The sequence below is a fragment of the Lycium barbarum genome, chromosome 12 (assembly GCF_019175385.1).
Source record: "Lycium barbarum isolate Lr01 chromosome 12, ASM1917538v2, whole genome shotgun sequence".
Lineage (NCBI taxonomy): Eukaryota > Viridiplantae > Streptophyta > Magnoliopsida > Solanales > Solanaceae > Lycium > Lycium barbarum.
In genome coordinates, this window is record NC_083348.1 from 5,687,623 (window position 1) to 5,705,320 (window position 17,698).

Here is a 17,698-nt window from a genome sequence, read left to right on the forward strand (position 1 = left end):
TATTTATAACATCCCAAAACCGTGCACTAGCTTTGGACAAAAATACCCCCGCGTGCATCACATGAGAGTCGCAGGTTCAACATGCGAATCACAGGTGACACTAAATTCTCGCAGGTGTTGCATTCTTCATTGAAGGAGTGACAACATCCGCGGCATAATATGTGTCTCGCAGGTGGCACCTGAGTCTCGCAGGTTCTCCTCACAGGTGTTGCTTCCAATTTTCAATTTGTCCAACATGACTGTCACCTTCTGCGTGCACTCTATGCCTCGCATGTATAACCTGCGAACCGCAGGTCATGCTTTCCTTCATCCTTGGCTTGTTTTGCTCCATTTTACTCCGTTATATTCTCCGAAAATCTTATCTTAAAAAATGACAAAAACACAAGAAAAGTAACACCAAAAGTACTTGAAGAGTCACAAAAGTCTAGAGAATTAGCATCGAATGTACCGTAATTTCACGGCACATCATTGTGGAAGTCATTTCTGGGCTGTGTGCGGAGTGACTAGTACATGGACTTTGCGGGTCCCCCATGGGTCATGACTATTGAGACGTGGAGGTTATCCGTCCAACCCAGTTAGGAGTTTTTATAGGCTTAGCAGGGTCATGGATCGGGTTTTTGTTCATCATGATTGCGAGGAGTTAATCGCGATGAAGTAGAGAGGAAGAAGTTGGTCATAGAAATCATGAGCAGATCTTCTCGATTGCGGAGAAGAACGTACCTTTTTAAGCATGAATGCAACCAGAGGTACGACCGCGAAGGCCATCAAGTGTAGTCAACGCGATCGTGTGGAAGGCTTTGCGATCGTAAAAAAGATATTTTAGCAGTTTAAATAGATGAGTCCGATTTTCAACAATCATTTTAATTTTGGACATTTTAAGCTAGACGCTCTCGCTGTAAGGACTCTAAATGGTAGAAATTTGAGCTGCAAGTTGAGATAACGATGCCCTACATTCTATTATACTCGATTTTTACGTAATTTGAATTGTTAAATCATGAGATTCAAAATTTGTAGTTGGATAGAAGATTCAACAAGCAATCAATATTTCACGATTAAGGGTGTAATACTCTCTGTACTAGTGGTCTTTATATCTCGTATTAACAGTCAAAATATGATCGAAAGCAAAAAAACTAGACCTAGAAAGGATAAAATGAGAATTTGGACTAGTAATTAGAAAAAAAAAATTAGATTTGATTGTACAATTGAACTCGTAAGCTTATGGGTAACCCGATTATGAAAATATTTCAAGATTTGGACGATAGGGTTAATTTTTGTTGACTTTGACTTTGAAGACTCGTAAATTATGAAAATGGTTCTCTTACACTAATTTGGGCCCTTTATTGAGGCCATTGGAGATCATTTGAGCGGTTTTGATGATTCTAGTACAGTAAAGGTTTTTCATATCGAGACAAGTGAGATTTTAACTCTTAGATAACTTGCTTTTCATAAAAGACATGTTTTCTTTTTATCATTTGATGCAACTACTAACACTATCTAGTCCACACACGGGCTAGAAAGCTATTTTGAGTACCCAACATTGGCCAAAAGGCTTTAGCTATGTATAATATATTTTTGTTGTACTTTTAGCAGTCTATGATGTTCAGTATATCGACTTAACAAATTATCTAGTAGTTAATGTTATTTGAGCATGTCTACTTTTTGTTGATTATTTAAAGCGTTCCTATTCAGTAGTATCTGATATTAAAAATATCCGATATAACACATGTACTACTTGTATATTATTTTGCACTGTGTTACTTGTGTGTAAGATGTGGGATAGAAATCCTATGTTTCTTTGTTTTAGCTACGTTCATTGTGCCACTTATCGTAAGCGCTTCGATATTATGTGGATGCATTTGTTCTTTGTCCTTTATTTCAATAAATAGTCATCTACATGTATTGATGAGAGATCATAACTGAAATATGTTGTACTGAACAGGTCTTAACTCTTTTAGTTTCGTTCTAGCCATAGTTGATACATTGGTTTCTGATAAGTCTCATAGCTATATAAGGATGGTAATCGCTATTATCTAGGAGTTGGGAGCCAATATATTGCAGATTTGGTACATTAATTTCCTGTTTGGGTGTAAGCTTGTATTTGAAGCTGATTTCAGTTTCTAAAAGAGTTATGTACATTGGTGATGTAATACTGTCGGTCACTGAACCTAGGCCAAGTTTGATTGTTGAGGGGGTTCAATCTTTATTAAGGTGGTTGAATTTTACTGATGTTATTTATAAATGTAGATCTTCAATTGTTATTTTTATCGTAATCAACCTGTGTTTCCGTTATCGCCTTATTTCAGTGTTGTTACCGTCTTTTTCCCGGATGCTATGTACTGCTTTTCCTATCATATTATTTTGTTGTTACTACTTTTATTATTCTCGGATCCCCCTTTTCAAACAACTGTTGAATGCTTTACTTGAACCGAGGGTCTAACGGAAACAACTCTATCGAGTCAGGGTAAAGAAAGTTGCAAATCTTATCAAACTTCAGGACAAAGACATGGAAGAGTTTTTGGAAGATGGGGAGAAGCTGATAAGAGCTCATGAAGATAGGAGACACAAACTCTGTGAAGAGGCAATTGCACTCGAGAAGAAATTTGATCTCGAACTGGCTAATCTGATGGAGAAGTACTCCCCAAAGCAATCTGCTGAAGTTGTGATGCTCCGCAAACTTCTATATTCGAATAAGTTTTTGTTTTATGAACTATGATATTATAAAAAGGAGAAACGCTTACAAGAACTATATATATATTTAATGTTTTATCATCTTAATAGGAAAAAAATATATTCAATGCCTTGTCGTACATTTGACAAAAAAAAGTGCAAAAAGAGCATACCAGCTAAAATAAGCAAAACTCTTACAAGTTATCAGCTAAGTGATTGTGAAGTTTCGTGATTACGACGTTGCTGGTCAGCTATCAACTAGGCTTTCTACATAGATTCCAACAACAGTGCATTCCTTAAATTTATCCACAACCTCTAGTTGTCTGATTGAACCATCACATATCATGATAACTTGGGGAAGCAAAAGTAAAATTCACCCTATTTGACTCGCGAAAATGTATAGAGAATGTGGGAATGGGTGGAGAATACACATATAGCACAACATTTAGAAGATATATTCGATGGTGAACAATTTTGTCCAAGATACATCAACTCTAAAATTCTTCAGAATCTACACATAAGAAGTACTAGCACCTAGACAAGTATAAAGTAAAGAAAGATCACTTCCCATAACTTCCAGTTTGAAATGAGAATTGACTTCTCCACAAATGGGAAGCTCCAACTTTCCCCATGTCTCATTTGCTAAATCAACAGAAATGATTTTGCCCACATTGTGATTACCAATAGCAGTAGACAAAACCCAATAAAGTGTCCCATGGACAAATTTAGCCAAAGAATTTGCTAGAAAGATGCCTTGAATCTCGGGGACTGTCCTCCAAGAATCAGTCCTCAAACTGAAAATGTTGACAACAGTCCTCATAGTGGAATTTTACCTATATAATCGATAACTAGTACATTATAATCATCACGAGATTCGTCATATCCAAAACCATATCTGTTATAGAAAGAACATGTATCCCATGTCAAATTAATGTGTAACTTAGGTAATTCCTTTGACTTCCTAGTTGTTGGATTCCATAAAAATGTTTTCCTTCTGTGATTGAACAAACATATCAATCCATTCACAGAGCCTACAACACAAGCCGAAAAAAAAAGGATTTTTCATGGGAGAATCCATGTCAAGTAGCTCAGTGCTTTGTTCTTTGTAAAACAAGGAAGTGAGACAAAAAAATTTGAAATTTGTTTCGAGGCCTCGAAATAGAACTATATGTGTTAGGATTTAAATCCCAAATCCGACCTTTGTAAGCAGGTTCCCAGGAAAGATTGGAGGGTCACAGCTGGACCACTTAAATACCAACCTCCTTAGACAGAACCTACTTACGCCGTGATGTAAGCGAAGAATAAATAAAACACACAGATTTATAGTGGTTCACCCTCCATGTGAGAGCTACGTCCATGTTGCTGCTGCAGATCTTATTAAAGAAGAAATATTACAAGTGTTTACAACACTCAACCTCACAACCCCAATCCCAATTACACTCAAGAATTTTACCACAGAAAATTCTCTCAAAGACCTTCTCTTACTTAGGCCTTTCACTAAGAGTATTTCTCTTAGATTTTTTCTCTCTTGGGATGTGTATAGCAAATGATCTTAATGATATCTTACAAATGAACCATAAGCTACCTATTTATAGGAATGAATTTCTTATGATGAGGTAAGCGCTTACATCACAACTATTATGAGGTAAGCGCTTACATCACGACTATGTGAACAAAAGAATTGACTTGTTTGGCCAATTCCACACCTAACAAATCTCCCACTTGAAGACTAATTTTAATTTGTCTTCACACTTTGATCGATACAGCAGCTCTTTCCTACTTTCATACTTCGTGCAGACCAACTGAAGTTGAGCATAGCTTCAGTTTGTCTATTGTCACTGCCTTTGTCAGCATGTCTGCTGGATTCTGACTCCCTGCGATCTTCTCAAGCACTAGCGCTCCATCTTCCAAAGCTGATCTAATGAAATGGTACCGGAGTTGTATGTGCTTCGTTCGAGCATGGTAAACCGGGTTCTTTGCCAAATAAATGGCGCTTTGGCTATCACAATATAGCACACTTCCCTCGTGGTCCTGATCCAATTCCCGCATAAAAGATTGTACCCACATCATTTCCTTTGTGGCCTCCGTCACAGCAACGTACTCAGCCTCACAACTAGAGAGAGCTACTATCTTTTGCAACTTGGAAACCCAAGAGATTGCAGTACCTCCGAAGGTGTAAACATACCCGGATGTGCTCTTTCTGCTATCAATATCACCACCGTTGTCAGCATCAACATACCCTTGCAATCCTGTTTTTGATTTTCGGAAATACAGAGCTGAACCCGAGCTGCCTTTCAGATATCTGAATATCCACTTCACAGCCTCCCAGTGTTGCTTTCCCGGATTGCTCATAAATCGGCTGACAACTCCCACTGCATGTGCAATGTCTGGCCTTGTACATATCATTGCATACATAAGACTACCGATTGCAGATGCATAAGGTATCTTGTCCATCTGCTTCTTCTCATCCTCGGTTGTCGGCGACTGATCCTTTGACAACCGAAAGTGTCCAGCCAAGGGAGTGCTGACTGGCTTGGCATCATGCATGTTAAACCTTTTGATAACTTTCCTCACATATTCTTCTTGTGAGAGTTTGATGCCCTCCTTGCTTCGGTCGATTCTCATCCCAAGGATTTGCTTTGCAGCTCCCAAATCCTTCATTGCAAACTCTTCCAATAACCCTTTTTTCAACCGATCAATCTCCTGTAGGTTTGCTCCTATGATTAGCATGTCGTCGACATAGAGTAGCAGTATCATGTACGAGTCTTCAAATTTTTTGAAGTAACAGCAGTGATCTGCCTCGCACCTTGAAAAATCAGCTTTCTTCATAAAGCTGTCATACTTTAAATACCACTGTCTTGGAGCCTGTTTTAGTCCGTACAGACTCTTTTGAAGTTTGCACACCAGATTCTCCTTTCCTTTGATTTTGAATCCCTCCGGCTGTCGCATGTAGATTTCCTCGTCTAGATCACCGTGAAGAAATGCAGTTTTCACGTCCATCTGTTGCAGATGTAGATTTTCCTTTGCTACCAGCCCAAGAACAGTTCTGATAGTCACCATCTTGACTACGGGAGAGAAGATCTCCGTATAGTCAATGCCTTCTTTCTGTTGAAATCCCTTTGCAACCAGCCTTGCTTTATAACGCTTGCTTCCATTGGGTTCTTCCTTTATCCGATAAACCCATTTGTTTTGCAATGCCTTTTTATCCTTTGGCAACTCGGATAATTCCCATGTATGATTTGCCGATAGTGAATCCATTTCATCCTTCATTGCCAGCTCCCACTTAGTCGATTCATCGACTTGCATTGCTTCTTCATAACATTCCGGCTCCCCTCTATCAGTGAGTAGAATGTAGTTGAGGGATGGAGAGTACCTGTGAAGCGGCTTCCTGATCCTGGATGATCTACGCAGCTCTGTGATTGGCGTCTGTTCATTTGTTTCAGAATCAGCACTTTCATCAGCACCTTCTCGGATAGTTTGTTCCTCTGCCTCGGTTGTACCTGGCTGCGGCTCAGGTGCCGGAAAGTCCCTCAAATCGACTATTTCCGATTCCTTGTCCTGACATTCTGAATTCTTTTGCAGCTTGTATTTGTACAGTACCTCTTCGTTAAAGACAACATTCCTGCTTCGGATGATCTTCCGATTTTGTTCATCCCAAAATCGGTACCCAAGCTCGGTGTCACCATAGCCAATAAAGTAACACTTCTTTGATTTTGGATCAAGCTTGCTTCTAGCCGTATCATCATTATGAACATATGATAAGCAACCGAACACTTTCAGAAATGAAAGATTTACCTTCTTGCCACTCCAGACTTCTTCTGGAATTCTGAAATCCAAGGGAACTGACGGTCCTCGGTTAATTAAGAAGGTCGCGGTATTGACTGCATCTGCCCAGAATGTCTTGGGCAGTCCAGAGTGTATTCTCATACTCCGAGCACGCTCGTTCAACGTTCGGTTCATTCTTTCGGCTACTCCATTCTGTTGCGGCGTTCCAGGAATAGTCTTCATCATCTTGATCCCATTATCGGCACAGTACCGTTTGAAATCACCATCAGTGTATTCTCCGCCGTTGTCGGACCTCAAACACTTCAACTTGAGGTTTGTTTCATTCTCGACCATGGATTTCCATCTTTTGAATACACTAAACACATCGGATTTATTTTTCATAAAATAAACCCATACCTTCCTGGTTGAATCATCAATGAAGGTCACGTAGTAGTGTGATCCTCCAAGGGAGGGTACAGTGGTAGGTCCCCACACGTCTGTGTGCACCAATTCCAGCTTTTTGACCTTCAACTCTCTGCCTGCACTTGAGAAGCTTACTCGCTTTTGTTTTCCGAGAATGCAGCTCTCACACGTATGAAGGTCCACCGTCTTCAGCTCCGGAATTAAGCCATTTGTCACCAACAGCTTCATCCCCTTCTGGCTGATATGCCCAAGCCGACAATGCCACAAATCTGTCTTCTTTGTGTTGTCAATCATAGCAACAATATCACGACAGCTATCCGTCATGTAGAGAGTGCCAATCTTCTTTCCTCGGCCAACTACCATAGCACCTTTCGCCACCTTCCAAGACCCATTACCAAAGTTGAGATCATATCCCTCATCATCAAGCTGACCTACTGAAATCAGGTTTCGCATCAGCATTGGAACATGTCTAACTTTTGTAATCTTCCACGAGGATCCATTTGACATCTTCAAATTAATGTCTCCCGTGTCAACAACGTCTAGCGGCTCTCCATCGGCTAAATAAACTTTGCCGAGATTCCCAGCCACGTAGTTTGTCATTATATCATGATGTGGGGTGGTATGAAAGGACGCTCCTGAGTCAAGCACCCAAGAGTCTATCGGGCTGTCAACCGATAGCAACAACGCATCGCCAATGTCTTCCGTAGCAGCGTTGATTCCAGCCCCCTTGTTGTCCTCTTTCTTTGGCGCCCTGCAGTTCTTCTTGAAGTGACCTGGTTTTCCACAGTTCCAACACTCATGTGTTCGTCCTGGTCTGGATTGACCCCTGCCATTCCTTGACTTCGATCTGCCCCTATTTCGGTTGTAGTTTCTGTCATAATTTCTGCTTCTGTTTTCAACATTAAAAGCAGAACTCGTCGATGCCTCTCCCGAATCTGTCCTGCGCACCTCCTCAGCAAGGATACGATCCCTAACATCGTTGAACTTTAGTTTGTCACTGCCGACAGAATTACTAACCGCTGCTCTCATTGGCTCCCAACTATTTGGTAGGGATGCCAACAAAATTAGAGCTTGTACTTCATCATCGAAATCAATTTTTACCGATGACAATTGATTTACAATGGTATTGAATTCATTTATGTGTGCAGCAACATGAGCATTTTCCATCATCTTTAGATGAAATAGTTTCTTCATGAGAAATACCTTATTATTTGCCGAAGGTTTCTCATACATGTCAGACAATACCTTCATCATATCTGCGGTGGTCTTCTCCTTTGCCACGTTGTGAGCAACGTTCTTCGACAGCGTCAGTCGAATGACTCCCAGAACTTGTCTGTCGAGGAGATTCCAATCTGCTTGCTTCATCTCCTCTGGTTTCGGACTCAGAGGTTTATGAAGCTTTCTGCCATATAAATAATCTTCAATTTGCATTCTCCAGAACGCAAAGTCTGTACCATCGAATTTACCGATGTCGTGCGTCGTACCATCTTCGCCTCCCATCGTTTCTAAATCACAACACAACCTGTTGCTCTGATACCAGTTGTTAGGATTTAAATCCCAAATCCGACCTTTGTAAGCAGGTTCCCAGGAAAGATTGGAGGGTCACAGCTGGACCACTTAAATACCAACCTCCTTAGACAGAACCTACTTACGCTGTGATGTAAGCGAAGAATAAATAGCACACACAGATTTATAGTGGTTCACCCTCAATGTGAGAGCTACGTCCACGTTGCTGCTGCAGATCTTATTAAAGAAGAAATATTACAAGTGTTTACAACACTCAACCTCACAACCCCAATCCCAATTACACTCAAGAATTTTACCACAGAAAATTCTCTCAAAGACCTTCTCTTACTTAGGCCTTTCACTAAGAGTATTTCTCTTAGATTTTTTCTCTCTTGGGATGTGTATAGCAAATGATCTTAATGATATCTTACAAATGAACCATAAGCTACCTATTTATAGGAATGAATTTCTTATGATGAGCTAAGCGCTTACATCACAACTATTATGAGGTAAGCGCTTACATCACGACTATGTGAACAAAAGAATTGACTTGTTTGGCCAATTCCACACCTAACAATATGATGGTTGCATCATTTGTCATTAGCAGTTAATTTAAGATGGGTTTTCACAAAATCAGGGCTAGAGATTAGTTGAAGCCATGATTTTGAAACAAACGTGAAGTTCAACAACAAATTCAGGAGCAGCTTTAAGAGGATTTTTGTTGTGATTTCATTAGAGGAACAGGGATTATGGAATCACTCATGGTAGAAGTTGCAACAAAAGAAGTTGGACGGAAAATCTTGTGATACCATGAAAAAATTGTGTAGGAGAGTTAACAGCCTGATGAACCCAATCCCAAAGAGAACGAAAGGGAAACATCATAGGAATATCCAAAGTGAGTTCAATTCCGATGTCCCTGATATGTTTTAAGATAGCTGACACTCTGAATGAATGAATATTTTAGTAGGGGATCACCACAATCAAGTTAAGCATTAAGGAGTAGTAAAAGATGTAGGTATCCAACAAGGATTTAGGTCCTTTTCTCAAATGTTTGGTACTCTATTTGTTTCACTTAATTCTTGGACATTCTTCTTACAAATAATAATAATATTTATATTTGATGAGGCTTTTTGAATGTTCCATTATTAAACTGATTAGCGACATTTTTGGTATATCACCTTGTCTATAACTATATAAATGGTATTTTCAATTCTATTTAATTTGGCGCGTCAAAGACCTTCTAACAGAAATATCATTTTTGTTTGTGGTCATAAGTTCTTCAATGTCCCACTATTTATAAAAAATGTTGATTAAGAGAGAATTTATGAAAGTACAATGATACTTTAATTGACAGCTAAGCTTCGTGATGCGGCAATTTTTAAGCTAGCACCCCATTTTACGTAGTTCTGATTCAATACAAAGTTTAATAAAGAAAGAATTTCTTTAAAAAAGATTATAATTAAATACTTCGGTAATAACATTTATGTGGCTTTTGAAACTTGTGGCCTTAAATATGTTATACTATTTGTATGATCGTAAAACTTCTCATGACATTCTTTTTTGGAACAGACAATAAAGAATAATGTCAAACAAAGTGAAATGGGGAGTAACTCAAAAAACATATTTATTTTTTCCACCTTTTGAGCTAGCTAATATTTTATCGGTTCTTAAGTATGTGAAATGGGTCTGAATAAGTAGAGTTGAAATAGAGATTCATTGTTAATATACCCAACCTTACTCGGGGTTTACGCATAGTTGATTGACTCAATGGCGAAGCTAATGGAGGCAAAAGTTCATCCAGACTCTTTTTGCTAAAAATTATATATATATATATATAATGTATATATAATAAATATTAATTTTTCTTAGCTTTTCATGTGTTTACTTCTTTTACATTTTAAATTTTCTTATTAAAGTTTTGTTTCCGCCATTAAGTTTGATTAAGCAAATATACATGTTCTTTTCACCGCATATACTTTTCTATTTTAGTCTCCCAGTAATTTCAACATTTCAGCAACTTGAGTATGCACTTTAGCTATTAATTTCAGCAAATTGGGGTCCTCGCAATATAATTCTATGGTGGTTGCATTAGTTGTTATTACCTAGTACTTTCAGATGATTTTTTACAAATTCAAGGCTAAGAGATTACTTAAAGCTATGATTTGATACCCACATGAATTTCAACAGGGACTTCAGGGACACCTTTAATAGGACCTGTATGATGATTTCTAGGGAAAGAATAATGTCGATAAAGAAGATATATTTGTTGCTTAAAGTGAAAGTTTGGGGGTCAAAATAATGTCGATTAAGAAGATATATTCTTAACATTCTCCTTTTTTTATTTCAAGCAAATTTATACTGGGTCATTCTTTTTATAGTTTCAAAATTTCTTTTTAAAGATGGGAGAATGAAATGAGTTCTGCAAAATACAAAATTGATGTTTTACTCGATAGAGTTTAAAACCTATAACTTGGGTCATTCAGATACATTAGATGGACGAACTCCCTTGAGTACTCAAAACCTAATGTATTCACGATTTTAAACCACCCCCTTGATTATTTACCCACAAGGAAACCTTTGGTCATTTCTTAAAAAATATACCATTTATAGGTTTTTGAGTACACAAGTTTTCTCTAACGTATACAAATTAGTCTAGATAAGTTATCCGAATCCTCGATAACCATTTCACTTTGGTTATATGGATCCTCAATTTTCATATTCTAGAAACACTCAAGTATCAGATGAAAATTTGGTACATGCTCAGGGGCGGACCTAGTAAGAGCCCAGGGGGTTCATCCGAACCCCCTTCGGCGAAAAATTACACTGTATATACAAGGTGAAAATTATTTTTTATGTATATATAGTAGACGTTGAACCCCCTTAGCTTCTTCATTTATGGCTTCTTTATATTTTTGAACCCCCTTAGCATAAATCCTGGCTCCGCCACTGTACATGCTAGTGAGAATACGGGTTTACAGCAAATGATTGCAAATGAAGTAAGCAGTAGGAAATATCAGTCTGATAATAAACATAACAGATATGATGGACAAAACCAAAACGAAACATTGTTAAACTTCAGTATACAACGAAAGATCATTAATGTAGCACAGTGAAAAAACAAAAACAGAAATGCTAAGGCTTCATCTTTTCAAATCGATGTTGTCAGCAGGTATATGTCAGTGTTTAATATTAACTTCCACTTCCTGAAATTCAACAACAAAAAATAAATTGACATTGCATCTCACCAATTTTTCACATGAATCGCAAAAACAGTATAACATTACAAAAATAGCCACCTAGTTAAAGAAAAAGCAAAAAGCGCAAACACAAACTGCATTTCAGTCAACTTGTATGCAGTGAAAATGAATAGATACATTCACCTTAACTGACATCTAAAGACTACGAGGTAAAAATTTCAGTTCTACTTGTAGGAGGTTATTATGAAGGAAAAACCAAAAGCACATAAATAAAAAAAAACAAAAAAAAACGGCAGGCAATTTATTATGAGGCTCCACATTGGTAGTTATTAGATCTGGAGCATTTTCATAGCAAACCGAGCAAAGTCCAGCTGTATCAACTCTTAACTCACCCAAATTTCTATACAAACACGATTTTGTTTCTTTTTATTGGGCATATAACTTGAAAGTATATCATCAATAATTCACCAAAGGTATGACTCCATCACTGTCACAATCAAATCAGCTCAATAAAAAGGAACAAAATCATATTCATCCAATGGATATTGGAACCAAACAAAGCTCCTTGGAATGTGAAAAAAGAGCACTATGCACATAAAGAGCTTGCTATTTTCTCGCTATTTAGAGAATCTAAGGGACTTGCAGCTTCCTCAATACAACTACAGCCTAGAGTAGAGGGTGGAATACAAAACCTCAGCAGCCTTACCACGGCACATCACTGTGGACAAAGCTAATATGCCAGCTTTTAGAACCAAAAGATCAATAACTCTAATCTACGGTGGCTCAATCGGTTGAGCATGGGACTTCTACTGAAGGTATCAGGTTTGAAACCCCCTGCCTACGATAGTAGGGGATTTTTCTTCTGGGCCGAGCTCATCGCACGTGTCACGACCCAACCCCGTAGGCCGTGACTGGCGCCCTACTTGGGCACCCTGACATACCTATCCATATCTGATCACATCCAAATAGCATATACGGCCATAAACACTATATGCCGTCTCAAACTATGTCAAACTGTATCAGACACACAGCGCAAACATATACATATACTTATATCAAAAAGCCGGCAAGGCTAACAGATGGCGCAACGGCCCAAAACATATACAAAGTGCACGCCGACAAGGCTGCCATAACGAACAGGGTCATACAAACACATCTGTACAGAAGTAGGCACACACACCCACAAATACGTCTACAGACCTCTAAACAGACCAAACGGATCATATGGCGGAACAGGGCCCCGCCGTACTTCTGAACAAATATATACATATGCATCAAACAAGTATATATACCAAAATGTAGGCTCCGGAATAAGAGGAGCACTCCAAACAGCAGAAGAGGGTGTCCTAAACTGGTGGATCACCAAACTGTGCGTCTGTACCTGCGGGCATGAAACGCAGCCCCCCGAAGAAAGGGGGTCAGTACGAAATATGTACTGAGTATGCAAAGTAGAAAATACAGAAACAAATCTGAGGCATAAACGAAATAGTAGTACAGAACATAAGTATAAATCCAACATATCAAAATTTGTTTACTTTTAAAAATATGTAAGTCATGCGTAGGGTACAGAAGAATATGGTCGCCCGCCGTCGATGGCGCCATAACACAGCATAACACCAGAATGTTTCAAGTCTCCGTATCCCCGTCACATATCACAACACAACATAACGCCATACACAGCATAACACCAAATATATGTGGAACCCGACCCTCTTTTGCGAGTAGCTCGGTGAACCATAAACACAGCATAACTCCGGAGTATATCAAAGCGCGCACGATAACAGAACCGGCCCGGGAACCGGCGAAAGATATAACAGAACGCACGAGTAGAGTCGTGAGTAGTCATATGCATAAAATCATTATCATGAACTCAAACATAAGTAAACTGATCATACTTGAAAAATCGAAATAATAGTCATAACGAATTCTTTCAAAAGTTCCTGAATTACATAAAGGAACGTCGCGGGACCCACGGACGGGTATTTATCCAAGTCGGGCCCGCTTATGGAAAACATACTCATTATACATAATGCAAACTCTTATGAAAATGTTGGAACAATCCGAGCCTTTATGCGAAAGATATGCATTCAAAAATTACGAAATTCATTAAAGTGAAACCTTTTTGTACAAAGTTTGGAAATCACTTCTTTCAAAAACATAATGGTTCATATTTCATCAAATCATACATAAGAGTGCCAAGGAATATATATATATCATATCATGCTCGGATTTCGGATTTGGAATTTCCTTAAGGCTCTAATCTAGCCTATGTAAAACTAAGACATGCCAAAAAGAAAGGAGGATGCTTTACATACCTGTTAGCGGCTATTCGTAACTCGTTCGTCTCGTCGCTCTTTTAGCCTATTTATATAAGAGTAACGTTATTGTTAGTAACTATATTATCTAGTCTACAAATCCATAGCCTATTTCTTATCGAACTTATATTCCATCTTATACATATTCTTGTTTAAGATTTTCTATTATCTAAAATTTAGCGAAAATCCGGCAGCACTTCCCCTATATTTTCACCTAACCAAAATTTCCAATTGGTCTCCTGTTGACACAGAAATACCAACGACAACATATGGATACAGTTATATTTTCAATTCCTCCAACTCAACAACACAACATCAACTACAACGTGCCCAAGCTACATACGTAAAATTCCATCCACCACCACTAAAAAAAAATACAGTCCAAAACAGTCCACATAACAACAATAATAACTTATCCGATTTCCCGCAATTAATTTCGTAGTTCCCATCTCGCAATTTAGCTATGAGAGGGATGAATTTAAATATATCAAGAAAAGGAGAATTATTACCTTATATTCCGTTAACTACTCTTCTTCCACCTTTCTTCAGTTCGAAGAAACCTCCAATCCGCCTAAAATAGAATAAAACACGTTGATGCTTGCCAAAAGAATTCACGTTGCTGATTTAATCTTGCAACCGTAGGAGAGGACATCATACCTCACTTGATATATTCATCAACAACATTTACTTGAGCTCTCCAAGAACAACTCTTGCTCCTACTAATTCTTGAACAAGAATGGAATATTGTTTTCCTTAAAGGGCCGAAAACGTTTTTGCAATACGTATGAATTTGTGCTATACATTGCTTGATGAATCTAGGGAGGTTGCTGTACGTTTTTGGTGTCTTGTTCCTCCCAAGGATTAGTATCCAAATGAAATGTAGCCTCATATGTTGATTTGCTATTTTAATAAATAAGTACATACTTAGTGGTGCTTGCTGGCAAACTTTTTGCACGCTTGCACTATAAACTTGACACCTAAGCCCCCTCCCCTTCCACTTATATTATTTGCACCTTAAGAGATTAAGTGTAGATAACACTTACACGGCTTGTACATCTGGTCACTTTATTTGTGGTGATCACCGAATTATGTCCCCCACTAATCCGACGTTTCATTAATTGCCCGCGTAATTAATTTCTTGATCTCAATTCATTTAAAAAGTAATCATTTTTAATACACTCCATATTCATTGGCATGATCATGTGATGTAGCAGTAGTCCACAGTCCCTTTTTGTACACACAAAATATTATTTCCAATCACCGTCATTCACTTTCGAGTCTTAAATAATTTCGGGACCTCAAACTTTTATACCATGATCTCTTTATTTGCATACTTGAATGTGACTAAAATTCCATATAGTTCGTTATAACTTGTTCAATTTCTAAACTTTGACAAAACTTATTTTCTCCGATTCGTTTAACCTCCACGACACTTACTTATCACTTGTTACACATAATATTGTCCTTGAACTTATGTCAATTAACTTACGACAAATCCAATGCACAAAAGTGTGGAATTTAACAAATTCACGCACTAATAGTACGAAACACTTATCCTATCAATGTAATGTTCCTTATATTTACTAAAATGAATGCCTACCATTAATCCATGTAGTCACTACACCTTTTAATAGTAGCTATTCCATCCTTGCTGTCCCACTTAACATTTAATATATAATACATATTTTCCAACTAAAAAGACTTTCTATCTGTTACACTTGTAAACAAAAAGCACCATATGTTTCCTTCTATATTTTCATCTAGTAATCACTATATCTAATTGGTAACGTAGTATTCATATGGTAATAATATAGCAATGGTGCATATATTAATATCTATCATACGTATTCCTCAATAATTCTCATAATAGAAAAAGATAGATTTTCATAAGAGGAAATAATTTATGTACCCATAACAAATAAAATCTCACTTCTAAATGTCCTCATACCGCACACATAATTAAAAATGTATCCCAGAAGTAGTAACAGTAATAACTATAGAAAATTATACTTATCAAATATTTACTAAAAGGGGTTTACTTAAAAGAAAATACCATATCAAGACCATATATAACAGTTTCAAAATTCATCAAACTTATTCCGTTACTAATGTCATTGAACTCGTACGCCTTCCAACTTGTGAAAACGCGGGATGTAACAGCACGAGGCTTGCTTAGTGCGGATTATCTCTCCTGTGTAATTTGTGCACTATTACACAGGAGCAGGGTTTACCTTACGCGCATCTAAAGGGGCAGCTGTGGGTTCCCTTGTCATGAAAAAAAATAAGGATGAGTCCTGTACATATGAATTGAGGGACGGTCATTTAGTATCCCCAATTCCTCCTTTTATTTACTTTCCCTATAGTAAAGCATTGAGTTTGTTCAATTCTAACATAGGATATGAGGAGGTAAGGCATCATATTGCCCTCCTTTTGGATAGTAATATACAGGGTTGGTGTCAGTGCCACAATCCTGGATAATCCACATATCACAAATCTTTCCACGATGATAAAGCACAGAGAGATCATTTCCCATCACTCCTAGTATACTTTTGCCTTGTCCATAACAAAGAACCTCCAGCCTTCCCCATGTCTCATCTGTTAAATCAGGAGAAACGGTGTCACAAAATTCGTAACCATGAACACCAGAATTCGTACCCATGAACACCAGCAGGCGTAGCACATGAAGGCCAACATAACTTCCCATTGACAAATTTACTTGAACAATCCAGCATAAAGATGGCCCGACACCCATTGACTCTTCTCCAAGAATCAGTCCTCAAATTGTAAATCTTGACCACATTATCCTATGATCCGCCATTATCAGAAATACACTGAATAATTACTACTTTATAATCGTCATGTGACTCATCATATCCAAAACCATATCTGTAATAGTAACTACAAACACGCGCAAAGAATTTTAGGCAATTTCTTGGACTTTCTAATTGTGGGGTTACATAAGTAGCCCTCCTCAAAGCCAACCAAAAAACAAACCAACCCATTAGCCAAATCCACAGTCCAACAATAAACAGGGGGTTTTCCATCCATGTCAACAACTACCTCAGTGCTTGTTTCTTTGTGAAATAAGTTAGGGAGAGAGCATACGTTGAAATTGTTTTTGTAGTCAGGAAATATGACCCTATGGTGGCTGAATTCTTTGTCATTAGCACTTAATTTCAGATGGGTCTTCACAAAATCAGGGTTAGAAATTAGTTGAAGCCATGATTTTGAAATACACATGCATTTCAATAACGAATTCAAGGGTAGCTTTAAGAGGATTTATGTTGTGATTTAAGAAGAGGTATTATGGAATCATTCATTGTTGGAAGAGAGGAATTAAGCTGAGCCGACCCAAAATGAAAATGAAAATGAAAATGGTAGAGTAACCGAGGACAATTTAGGAGAGGATTTTGTGTAAAATGGATGACAAAATGATAAAACTGCTCAGTGATACTTAAGGGGCTATTTTGAACTTACTATCAAAGATAAGGAATCATTTTTATCATTACATGAAATGACTTATATATAGAAAGAATATTGGAAATATGTTCCAAAGACATGTATTTTATATTATATTAAAAGCACGAAGGATTTTAGAAATGTTCATTGAACTTTTTGCCCTTCATTAATAGACTTTGCATTAGACAAAATTATCATTTACTATTTTTATCATTAAATATATGTGTAATTATACATAAATATTAATAAAATATATTTTTTGGAAAAGTAAAAAATCCTCCATTATTTTTGGTTTACTAGTATAGTGTACGCGCTTTGCGCGTGTCCCTTATATTAACGATTATACAACGTTAAAAAATTATAATA

The 17,698-nt window shown here is 37.6% G+C and overlaps 1 long non-coding RNA gene and 1 pseudogene across 2 annotated transcripts; both read right to left on the reverse strand.

The window, feature by feature from the left end:
• Positions 1-2,914: 2,914 nt before the first annotated feature.
• LOC132624098 (F-box/kelch-repeat protein At3g23880-like) lies at positions 2,915-4,737 on the reverse strand (annotated as a pseudogene).
• Positions 4,738-11,128: 6,391 nt separating this feature from the next.
• Positions 11,129-17,376, reverse strand: LOC132623368 (uncharacterized). 2 transcript variants are annotated; one of them, XR_009576214.1, is made up of 5 exons: positions 14,531-17,376; positions 14,383-14,444; positions 13,874-13,919; positions 12,851-12,939; positions 11,129-11,564 (listed from the first exon to the last, which is right to left on the reverse strand). It is a non-coding gene; the product is annotated as an uncharacterized LOC132623368 (long non-coding RNA). The 2 variants fall into 2 exon arrangements; XR_009576213.1 differs by lacking the exon at positions 11,129-11,564 and having other exon boundaries at positions 11,610-12,939.
• Between the last annotated feature and the right edge of the window lie 322 nt (positions 17,377-17,698).